This window comes from Asterias amurensis, chromosome 2 (assembly GCF_032118995.1).
Source record: "Asterias amurensis chromosome 2, ASM3211899v1".
NCBI lineage: Eukaryota > Metazoa > Echinodermata > Asteroidea > Forcipulatida > Asteriidae > Asterias > Asterias amurensis.
Window position 1 is genome coordinate 816,677 of NC_092649.1, and position 12,806 is coordinate 829,482.

General features: G+C 38.4%; 1 protein-coding gene across 4 annotated transcripts in view; it reads left to right on the plus strand.

Annotated features, from left to right (window-relative positions):
* The window catches only part of LOC139949583 (calcium-dependent secretion activator 1-like), a 69,939-nt gene that overhangs the window by 16,447 nt on the left and 40,686 nt on the right, over positions 1 to 12,806 (plus strand). The gene's annotated exons all lie outside the window — the stretch shown is intronic.

The following is a 12,806-nucleotide window of genomic DNA, read 5'->3' on the forward strand; positions in this document are numbered from 1 at the left end:
TATGACAATGAGTGACCTATAGGTTCCTGTAAGGAACTGAAATATCTTAAGTGTGTAGATAGGAACTAAAAGATATTTCGAGTGTGTAGATAGGAACTGAAACATATTGCGAGTGTGAGGATGTGGGAACTGAAAGATATTTTGAGTGTGTGGATGTGGGAATGAAAGATATTTTGAGCGTGTGGATGTTGGAACTGAAAGATATTTTAGGTGTGTGGATAGGAACTGAAAGATATTCAAGTGTGTGGATCTGAGAACTGAAATATATTGAGTGTGTGGATAGAACTAAAATAATGTAGTGTGTTTCTTTTGTCGTGAGTTTGTATCAGAAACTGAACTGTGTTTGAGTGTGTGCTTCAAATTATTGTGAATCTGATTACCTGAGTCTACTTTATTATAAAGTAGAACAATTAGTTAAGTTTAAAAAATAGACAGGTCTACAATCAATAAACTTTGTCTAGGAAATTGCTATTGTAACTCAGTTTTATGTAATTGGCCTAAGTATAAGAATAGAAAAATGATGCGGGTTGAACAGGCTTCGAACCCAAAACCACTTAATATTCTCAAGGCAAATGGAGCTCATCATAAAGGGTGAGCGATTAACCAAGTAACTCTTTTGACACATGTCCATCCATATGGTCTTGTAGAAGGCAAGCATGCTCATCTCCTTGCGGTATTAAAACTACATCTTGGTTTTTGTTGACTCATGTGGTTGACTATGGAATACTTCAGTGTAAAGCCCAGACTGCATAGCTTCCTTGCAGCGGCGTGAATCATCAGGTGCTGTGTGGACTTTTATTATTATCTTGCTGCCACAATGCTTACAGTTCCCTGTTTGCATTAGTAATAATGAATATTGATTCTCATTATTTAGACCAGCAAAGAGCCAGACCTCTTTTTTGGTCCTTCCAAACTCTTTTTTTTTTTTTTTTTTTTTTTTTTTGGGGGGGGGGGGGGTTTGAATGGGAAGAAAACATTGCTACACAACTTGCATTACATAGTGTACATGTCATATTTTTGGTTATTTAATAATAAGGGTAGCCCATCACAGGGTATACACGAAAGTTGCACAGTAATTTTGGGTTGAACAAAGAAAAACTTACTAGAGCGGGATTTGAACTCTGCGACCTTCAAATTTACATGCTGGTGCTCCATCCCAACTGAGCTATCTAGCCTGACTGTATGTTGCGGTCTTCCTATTTTTTCACTATACAACCTGGGAAGCTGCAGCATACATGTAGGTATCATTTGAAGTATTTACATGGTCATCGTGGTTGAGAGGTTAGTCTTCAGGACTTGCAATTACAAGGCTATGGGTTCGAGTCCTACCAAGCTAGCCACTGGTTTCTTATTGACTAGAATACATTGCAGGACTTGCAATTACAAGGCTATGAGTTCGAGTCCTACCAAGCTAACCACTGGTTACTTTTACATTGAGTAGAATACATTGCTGGACTTGCAATTACAAGACTATGGGTTCGAGTCCTACCAAGCTAACCACTGGTTACTTTTACATTGAGTAGAATACATTGCTGGACTTGCAATTACAAGGCTATGGGTTCGAGTCCTACCAAGCTAACCACTGGTTACTTTTACATTGAGTAGAATACATTGCTGGACTTGCAATTACAAGGCTATGGGTTCGAGTCATACCAAGCTAACCACTCACTGGTTTCACATTGACTAGAATACATTGCAGGACTTGCAATTACAAGGCTATGGGTTCGAGTCCTTAACTTTACAAGGGTATTCAACCTCCATGGATACTCTAAGCATTTGAACTCTTGATTATGCACAGTGTTTGTTCATCTACAAACAAATCGTAATACTCAAGGTCATTATATCATCTAATTATGCAGCCACAAATTAAAAAGCTGTAGTCCAAGCAATTTTAAAGGGCACCCTATGAGGAATTTGTAAATTTCTATTGTAGCATTTTAAGGGCTCCAAGGCAATGACTAGGGGCATGGAGGCAATCGCTATCGATACCTCCTCTGTGAAGGATCAGGCCTGCCAATGTTGAGAAACCTTATGGGCAGTACTAACACAGTCATTCCCTCCAGGTGGCATTTGCCTGCAAGTGGTCACGTAATTGCTAAGAGAACATTAATTAAATTGCTTTTAATTGATTACTTTATAGTGGCATGCTGCTATCATGGGGAAGGAATAGATGCACTCTGAGTCTTAACATCATTATTGCTTGGTCCAATGTAAACCTTTAAAGCACTGGACACTGTTGGTAATTTCTCAAAATAATTATCACAAAAACCTACATGGTGACAAGTGTAGGGAGAGTTGTTGATAGTAAAAACATGTGAGAAACGGCTCTTTTTGAAGTAATGTAGTCTTTTAGAAAGAGGTCATTTCTCAGGAAATACTTCAGCTAATTAGCCTTAAATTATTATGCATCTGAAAGCACTAAAAGTAATGCACCGAGGGTGTTTTTTCTTTCATTATTCTTTTGCAACTTTTGATGACCAATTGAGCCCAAATTTTTAACAGATGTTGTTTTATGCGTAATGATATATATGTACACCAAGTGAGAATACTGGTCTTTATACTTTGACAATTACAAAACGTGTCCAGTGCCCCTAAGTGTTGAAAACTGCTCAGTTGGATCTAGACATTAAAAAACATTTGTATGTGTCAGTAATGATTATGATACCATGGAGCTAAGAAGATGATACCAATGAGCTACTGTATAAGATGATACCATGTTCATGTATTACTCTCTTATCACAGTGCATAATTCCAAGTACTGTAAATTACTGTTGGGAACCTATGGCCAAATTCCATGGCCCTGCATATTGCAAGCATACAATTGGTGCTTACCCTAATTGGTGCAGGGAATTCCGCGCTTACGTCAAGCACGTGTCACTGGTTTTTGCTTGTGCACGGCTGTAATCAATGTATGCTGGTCCAAAACCAAAACCCATTTGTTTACTTCACTCATTTAATTCATTCTCATTTGTTTAAAGCTTCTTTTAAAGCTTCTTTTTTGTAGTTTGCTTATTTGTATCTTGTATCTTTCTCTATTTGTTTATTTTATTGTTTTCTTTAATGCGCTTAGAGGCTTTTGCATTAGGCGCTTTACAAATGTCTTATTATTATTATTATTATTATTATTCTTGCTCTGTTTGTATATTTGTATTTCATTTTTTTCTGTATTTCTTGTACTGCGCAGAAGAGTTTAGGTCACTGCACAATATCCTAACTGTTCAGATTGTTATTACTGTCTTAAAAACCCCGGCCAAAGCCACTGTGGATGTTCTGCTTGGTACATGCATAAGTACATAGATATACTAAAATCTTGAAAGGATTGTATATATTGTTGAGCCAAGTACACTAATTAATAAACAATGGTGGCTAAGTCTGTCCATTCATGTAAGCCACATTTGTATACCAAAAGGAATCGACCTAGAATCAAAGAATTTAACAATAACTCCTAGTACATGTTACGTAGTTCCTGATAGACCCTATCTTTACAGGCAACTTTGACCTCTTATTTTTGGTTGGCTGCTACATGTACAGTGTTCTTTTGAAGGTACCAAGTCCTGAATGCAAACAGTTGCAGTCAATGTCAGTCTGGTCTGACATCTTACAATCATCGCAAATTGCTCGTTTACCTAAAATATTCCCACGTTAACTCAAACTGTGGGGCATAATTTTAGAGCCCTACAAGCCAAGAAACTGAAAATAATATGGATTATTGGTTTGAGAGATGACACGTAATTCATTTATAGCTAAAGTCGTTCGAATACTCAGTGTAGTAAATCCATGTGTACAGGTTTAATTAAGTCAAATTGACTTGAAGTCTGGCCCCTACATTAAACACCAGTTTAAAAAATGTCAAAGTTCGTGGCAGCCTTTTTATAACGTAGTACGGGCAAGTACATGTAAATAATATGCAAATTAGGTCTCCCACAGTGTCTACCAAGCGTAGTGGTGTTTAATAGACTGTATCACCTGTTTAACATAGATCACATTAGTCTACATAAATGTGATGCTGGTATGTGTGCATGGAGGTACATGTAGGATGCTTGGTAATACAATATACAGGCATGAAAATTCACGTGGGTAAAAAGCGATTGCCTCCATGTCCCCTGGTCATTGCCTTGGTGCCTTTGAAACATTTCAGTAAAAATTTACAATTTCCTCATAGGATGCCCTTTACCAAGTTACCCATGGATATGAATGACATGGTGCCCTTGCCCTTTCAAAAACGAAGCAGACAGGCCTGTTTATCTTCTATGACATGCCCATGTCATTTTGCCAAGCCCTGGTTTTGTTATTTTCAGGGTGGGCACAGTTGATTGCTGTGCCCTGGGGACAGTTAATTATCATATGACTTCATCTTGATAGAAAAAGGGGGCCCAGGTATTTCAATGACTCCATTTTTAACCAATCAGATTAGAGAAATCTATGAGGTATAATAATAGAAATTAACACCTTCCTCATAGGATGCCCTTTAGTGAAGGATAAAATGCCTTGGTGCCCCATGTCCTTTCAAAACTGAAGCATACAGGCCTGTATACCTACGTACGTATGCATTGCCCATTTGTTGACACGTTGCCAGAAGCCCAGTTCATTCTCTGCCGATATTGACAGCTCATCAGTGATACCACCTTGGCTAGCAATCAATGACAATTCATTGCAATCCAAGTGAGGTCCATCGATTTGCCAACATGTAACGTAAAGAAGCCTTACATTTATAAGCAGACTCTTCTCTGGGCAACGTACATGTAATGTACACACTTCATTAAGAAATGGAAAAGTCTCATCTATTTCCAAAACAAGCATGTGAGGTCTCTTAGCCTTTAAAGGCAATGTGTACCTTTGGTTTTTGCAACTGATGTTTTATTTTTATTCTATATTAAATTTTATTTACATGCATACAATAAAATTAACCTGTAAAAATTTTATTTCAAAAGGTGGAAGCTTTTTTGAGATATTCGGCAGTTGTTAAGATCCACGCAGGAAGAATAATCTGGAACACATATGTGATACAATCTGAGAAATGTTTTAACTGAAACGTCTTTAGATTGAAAAGGTTTTGAACCTCTCTCTCTCTAATGTAACTCCATGTTCCTTTGAATGGAGTTGTTTCTAAAAGGGTACATTCATTCAACAACTGCAGTACTTCTCACCAAAGTTAGCTTTTATGTTTCATAATTTTTGGATTAATTACCAACAGATACCCTGCCTTTAAAGGGAAGGTACACGTTTGGTAGTTACTCAAAACAAATATTAACTTAAAAACTGACTTGGTATCGAGCATAGGAGAGCTGTTGATGGTATAAGACATTGTGGGAAACAACTCCCTCTGAAGTAATGTAGATTTTGAGAAAGAGGTAATTTCTCACTAAAATAATAAAAGACTTCTAGCTAGAAGTCTTTTATTCCTGAAAGCAGACAAATTCGTCCAACAAGGGTGTTTGTTCTTTCATCATTTTCTCGCAACTTCGATGACCGATTGAGCCCAAATTTTCACAGGCTTGTTATGTTATGCTTGTGATGGGATACCCAAAGTGAGAAGACTGGTCTTTGACAAATCCCAAACGTGTACCATCCCTTTAAAGCAAGTTTAAACAACAAAATTGTATATACAAAAATTATAGATTTAAAAAAAAACTTTTTTCTTCAACACAACATGACTCCCACATGCCAAAATCGTGTCTCGGATAAACTTAAATTGCATTAATTAGAATAATAGTAAAAAGATATAAAAAAACAAATTGCTATAATGGCCTCTAATATACAAAGATAAACAAGGCAATTAGAACATGACAATACCAAGGGGTTTCCCAAGAAAACAATTTAACAAGGCAATAGTGCAGAGGAGTGTAGACTTGTAACCAAACCATCAGACATGATGTCAATGTGATGTCATGTCTTCAACATGTTGAGTAATACTTAATAGCCTAATTAGCTGTTATTTGTAAAGCTTATTTTCTCATCTACATCTATTTGATGAGTAAATATAATTAAACCCAGTTTTGAGTTTTTGCAGGAAGTGGCAAGGTTCGGGGTGGAGTTTCACAAACAAAGCATTTAGTTTACACAGATAATCGCATTTTCATTGTATGTATTTCACAGGGAAATAATGATTGCTTGAGATGGCAATATTCAGGCCTGATCCTTCACGGAGTCTATGGAGGCGATTGCCTCCGTGCCCCCTGGTCATTGCCTTGGTGCCCTTGAAAATGTGCAGTAGAAATAGGAAGACAAAACACAAAGAATTGATCTAGGTTGAGTATGAATAATACCCTAGTCAATTTCTATAAATAGACTTGCATAATATGCGTTGGCTAATCTGCATTTTGTAAAATCCATTAACTAGTTAAAGTGGATCAACATGCACTGTGTAATGTGGCCTTTGTAATGTGCTCTTTGAAATGATGCAAGAGTGTCATGTAATGTTAACTTACACCCTAACCCATACATGGCCATCAAGAGGTACATGTACCTCTGTTCACCATTGCGTTAGCCACAGGGGTAAATGGGTTGTACACTCTGTTTTAAATTTAGACATCCTATTTTATCTATCATTTACATGTACCTGTAATATATAAGTGAGTAATTTGGGTTAGGGTTAGGGTTTTAAATTTCCAGCAAATTTTGACTACTTTTTACAAAATCCTGGATACAACCTTTAGGGTTGGGATTAGAACTTATTTAGATAATGACTTTGATTCATGCTGTCAGATGAGTAATTTTCTATTTTGTTTTTCCATGGTGGAAAATTACCAGAGAGGTGACTAATTTATTTTCATGGAGCTTCATTCTGAGACATGTTAATTTAGGAATAAGATAACACTGATTTTGATAAAACAAAAATATTAGCGTAATCTACATGTAAATGCTCACTTAATCATTATGTACAATTAAGCTGTTAAAGACACTGGACAATGTTGGTAATTGTCAAAGACTAGCTTTTACAGTTGGTGTATCTCAACAATTATGCATAAAATAACAACCTGTAAAAATTTGAGCTCAATCGGTCGTCGAAGTTGCGAGATAATAATGAAAGAAAAAACACCAATGTCACACGAAGTTGTGTGCTTTCAGATGCTTGATTTCGAAACCTCAAATTCTAAGTCTGAGGTCTCATAATCAATTTCGTGGAAAATTACTTCTTTCTCGAAAACTACATTACTTCAGAGGGAGCTGTTTCTCACAATGTTTTACTATCAATCTCTTCCCATTACTCGTTACCAAGAAAGGTTTTATGCTATTAATTGTTTTGTGTAATTACCAATAGTGTCTACTGCCTTTAACTCGCCTGATTCTACAGAAAGTTCAGTGAAAATAAACCCATCATTCCACCAATTTGAAAATCTCCCTGATTATGGAAACTCTTTTCCTATTATGTTGAAGGTAATTACCTCCCTGATATTTGTACAAAATCTCCCTGATTGCAAGATGCAAAATGTTTGAAGCTCCAGCGTACATGTCAAACAGTCTGCTACATTTCTAAACAATACAGGGTAACCATGGTTATCTCCCTCCCTGATTCTGCAGAAAGTTCCTTAAAAGTAAACCAACTTTTCCACAAATTTGATAACATCTGGTGATGGAAACCCTTTCCCTATTACACATTGACATTACACTGTACACGTACATGTTGAATGTAAACATTTCTCTAATTGTTGTACAAAACCTTCTTGATGTACATGTACATGTATAGTAAACAATCTGCTACATCTCTAAACAAAACATCCCATGGTAATCATGAAAACAATCACTGCACACATCATGTACATGTACATGATGTTCAAGTGTCATAGAATGCAATCTTTCTGATTCTGCAGAAAGTTCCCTGATAATAAACCAATCTTGTCACAAACTTGAAAATCTCCCTGATTATGGAAGCTTTTTCCTCGTAAAATGTTAAATGCAATAAATATCTCATTATGCCCCTTTGATTGCAAAATTCACATGTTGGACGCTCTGATATGAACAAACGACAGTTTTGTCTTCATTGTCATAACAATCATAAAAGTGATTACTGCACATGATGTCCAAGCGTGTCAAGCAATTGCTACAATCGCCATCATCCTTCCACAGAAAATAGAAGACAAAACAAAAAGTAGTCGCCACTACCCCGAGATGGATTTCGTCGAGGCCGGAAATTAAGGCTTATACGCTGCGTAGTAGTCAGTGACATCACAAGAGAGTGGAAAATCCATCCATGGATTCCCAAAAGAATTGAAGAGATGTGTCATTGCATCTATTTCATCATCGGGAGCTGTTAAAGGCACTGGACACTATTGGTAATTACTCAAAATAACTGTTACATGGGTAGCATAAAAACTTACTTGGTTACGAGCAATGGAGAGCTGTTGATAAGAGAGCTGTTGAAGTAATGTAGTTTTTGAGAAAGAAGTAATTTCTTACTAAAATAATATCTGAATTGAATTCGAGACCTCAGCTGAGGTCTCAAATTCAAGCATCTGAAAGCACACAACTTTGGCGACGAGTGTTTTTTCTTCCATTAATTTCTCGCAACTTCGACGAACAATGGGTTTGTTATTTTATGCAATTATGTTGAGATACACCAAGTGAGAAGACTGGTTTTTGACAATTATCAAACGTGTCCAGTGACTTTAACAGGGGGATAAGGAGACGATGGTGGACAATGAAATGATAGACGGCTTGAAATAATAGTCGGTGATGGTGGTACATGTATACGACTCTTGACAGTACAGCCGTTTGGGAAATCATGACGGGGGATACTGTGTGTGTAGACGGAGCGTAAATCATCGTTGATTTTCTTGTTGTTGAGACTTTGAGCAATGGTTGAGGGTAGTATTTGTGGGTTCTTTTGTTTGTTTCTTTGGGTCGTTCGGGGGTTGTTTGTCGCCAAGATTTATGTATGTGAACTTGTCGGCGATTTTTGAACTAAACATGATTTATAAAAGTGATGTTTGAGGACACAAGGAAAGATGTTGAATTTAATTTTTTGAGTTTTGTTTGTTCATTGGTTGCTTGTTTGGCAGTTGTTTGTCGCAATTTTTGTCCCTTCTTTTTCAAAAGGAGCTTTTGTAGATGGGATGTTTTGCTGTAAGGGTTGTTTTGTAATTGGGTTTGAGGGTAAGCTGTTTGATTCGGTGTTTGTGATTGAGCTGTTTTTCTACAACTGCTTTGTTTTTGTAAAGAGAATAAACATTGATTTTAGTTTTATATATCGATTCACAAAACAACAACCCATATCCACCCACACACATTTCTTGTTTTACACACACACACACGCACACCCACCCTACATATCAACCCTGTTGTAAACTAAAACTGAATGTGTTGTCATTCTAGCAGGCCCAGCCACCTCTGCAACTTATATTTTTACAAATTATACAGTGAAATGTAGTTTGAGTTCCACAAGAGATTAATTTTGTGATTGAAAGCCGTTTTCTTTCAATGTTTATCAAAGAGAGGATTATACTGACCCTATCGTAGGTGTTATAGGCACCCTGCTAAATGCGCCGGAAAGCATTCAGTTGAAATGTAATACAGTTTGTTTTTATCATGGGATAAAGAAGATGATTTGCATTCAGCATAGTTTTGATTTTAACTGTATATAATTACCCTTACACCGATGTGTACTGAGCACTGTATATTCAGTGCTTTCCCAAATTCTGTGAAGAATAAATCCACAGGCAAATGACTCTGGTGGGATTCAAAGACAACCTTTGCATTGCTATAGCAGGTGTCTTACCACTAGATCACCGACTGGCAAATGACTCTGGTGGGATTCAAAGACAACCTTTGCATTGCTATAGCAGGTGTCTTACCACCAGACCACCGACTGCTGCCTCTAGGCACTGGGCCAGCTCAGTGGTCTATTGACCCATTTCACCTGACGTCATCATCAGAAAAATCTTGAATGCACCATACTGGTGGGCAATTACACTGTGCGTTTTCATATATAACTCTATGCATTGAGTATGCTGTACGTTATGCAGTGAAGTGCGCAATTTAGACGACGCGGCGTTAAAATAAGTAAACCTAACTGTCCACCAACATGGTGACCGTGGCATCAGTCGCCGCGTGTGACACGCGTGCAAGGGGTCAATAGTGGTACATATAGACATCTGCTCTAGCGATACAAAGGTCGGGGTTCGAATCCCACCCGAGTGGTTTGCCTGCCGATTTCTTTGTCACAGCGTTTTTTTATTTTTACTGAACTAGGGAAAGTACCAAATAAACAGCACGCTTAATACACATCGGTGTAAGGTATGTAATTTTGTTGCATTGGCAAAATAGTACTCTCTTGGGCACATGCCCACACCACCAAGGGTGTTCCGTTGGACTGCATCATTGTGCTGAAGTATGGGAGCAATCCTACAGGAGTACATGCGTATTTTGAACATTTAGCCAGTCTAATGTGTTTCATAATGGAGCTGTATGGTTTCCAATCCTCACTCAATCCTTTGGTTGGCTTACAATCAATGCCTGGTTGCAGGCAGAGACCCCTACTCCTAGAATGGTAGCGCTACCGGCAGGAGGCACACACGATATGTCATCATTTCACTGCTACTAGTGATGACTGAGAATGGAAAACTTGATAGTTCAGTGGTACTTAGCTGTAGTTGTACTTGTACCATGGATGAACTTGCGTCGCATGGACTGTTTGTCAATTCCTTACCTGGTGTCTCATGAAAGCTTGTGATGGCGCTGAAGCGTCAGATGAGAAGTAAACAACCCGCACTCATAAAATCTAGAATTTATAAAGGTTTTTTTTGTAGGGGGGGGGGCGGGGGGAGGAGAGTCGGGTGAAAGGGCTCATGCCAGTCTGCAACATTATGCTAACCTGTGTTATCTTGAGTTAAATGCATTTCACTGTATGTAAATTTACAGAGCTACAGGCCCCTGTATGCTTTGTTTTTGCAAGGGCAAGGACACCAATACATTGTCTCCTTGGTAAAGGGCACCCTAGAGGAAACTGTATGTTTCTACTGTAGCATTTCAAGAGCACCAAGGCAATGACAAGGGGGCATTGAGGCAATCTCCTTCATTGCCTTCTTGACGTACATGTATCAGACCTGCAGTTGGTTCTGCGTATGATCTTAACACCTCACTTTAACTGTGTAACACTAATAGCTGATTGGTTGATCAAATGGTTGATCAATAGACTGGGAAATAACACCGAGAGTTGGCAGTATTGTATACTCAGTACTTTCCCCGAGTCTTGTTCAAAAAAACATACCCCCATAGGCATATTACTAGGGTAGAAAAGAAAAGACTGTTTAAAAGGGGACATCTGGTAGAAGAGGGAGGTGACTCAAAAGACTTCTCATACATGTAGGAGACAATGGGGGTGTTAAAAGAGGGCGTCTTGTAGGATGCAGGCGATCAATGGATACGGGATACAGGGAGGAAGACGGACATGAAAGGAGATTGTCCACTCCCTGGGAATATGAGACTTCTCTCTGTGTATAAGTCAGTCGCTGGAGATGAATTGAAACGGGGAAAAAAAGATTTTTAAGTTTGGATAGATGGAGGAGGAGGATAAGGAAAGAGTTGACGGTCAGTTTGAATGTGAGGATGAGAAGGGATGGGGGTGCAAGGAGTTATACAAAGGGGTTTCAGGGAGGAGGTGGGGAGGGATCGGAAGTATACATGTAGTAGGGTTTGAAAGGGTTTGGGGCGAGAAGTACAGTACACAAGATATTAGGGGTCGGCAAGGCGGGGTTGAAAGTAGTTTATAAGATATACTCGGGGTTGGTAAGGGGGCTGGAAGTGAATTTAAGAGATATGTTTTAGGTGTTGCCAATTGGGGGGGGGGGCGGAGTATTAGATAATATATTTGGGGAAGACAAGGGGGCGGGACGTACATGTAGATGATACAAGATACTCTGGGTAGGCAAAGGGAGGGGGAGGATTTTACTAGATACTGGGTGCGGCAATCGAAGCGGGCGAATGTAAAGAAGATCCTCAGAAATAAGAATGGATACTTTCTGGAAGCAACGGGGGGCACGATCCTTGGTCATTGCCTCGGTGCCCTTTGAAATGTTCCAGCAGAAATGTTACAATTTCTCTCACAGCAGTGCCCTATTGAAAAACTGCCTCTTCCTCCCAAGAATGAAATGACAGGCCTGGGTTCGATGAAGTTGTTGTCTGCACCGGCTTGAGTACCGCAAAATGGTTAAAAGGTTACATCTATCCCATTTAATTAGAAACAGGGTACATACATGTTTCCTTGAGAAAAATAACATTTTAAACAGGTATTTCCTGTTTTGCAAGCAAGTTATTTTACCATAAGCAACAATCAAGGCCCTTTCACACTGCTGGCTGCATGGATTACCAAAAATCCACAGGAAAAGTTTCTTGTAGGTTTTCTTGGAGAAGTTAGTATTGACCAAAAAAAAACACACAATGTTTTGTTGCATTGTTCAATTACAATTTTTGGGCCTTTTTGGCCTTGCTCTTAAAGACACTGGACACTTTTGGTAATTGTCAAAGACCAGTCTTCACAGTTGGTGTATCTCAACATGCATAAAATAACAAACCTGTGAAAATTTGAGCTCAATCGGTCATCAAAGTTGCTTGATATTAATGAAAGGAAAAAAAAAACCTTTTGTTGCACCATAGTCACACGGCTTGATTAATCAAATTCGTGGAAAATTACTTCTTTCCTGAAAACTTTGCACTCTAGAGGGAGCCGTTTCTCACAATGTTTTATACTATCAACCTCTCCCCATTACTCGTAATCAAGAAAGGTTTTATGCTAATAATTATTTTGAGTAATTACCACTAGTGTCCACTCCCTTAAAGTCTTCACATGATTTTATGAGGTGTCATGGGCG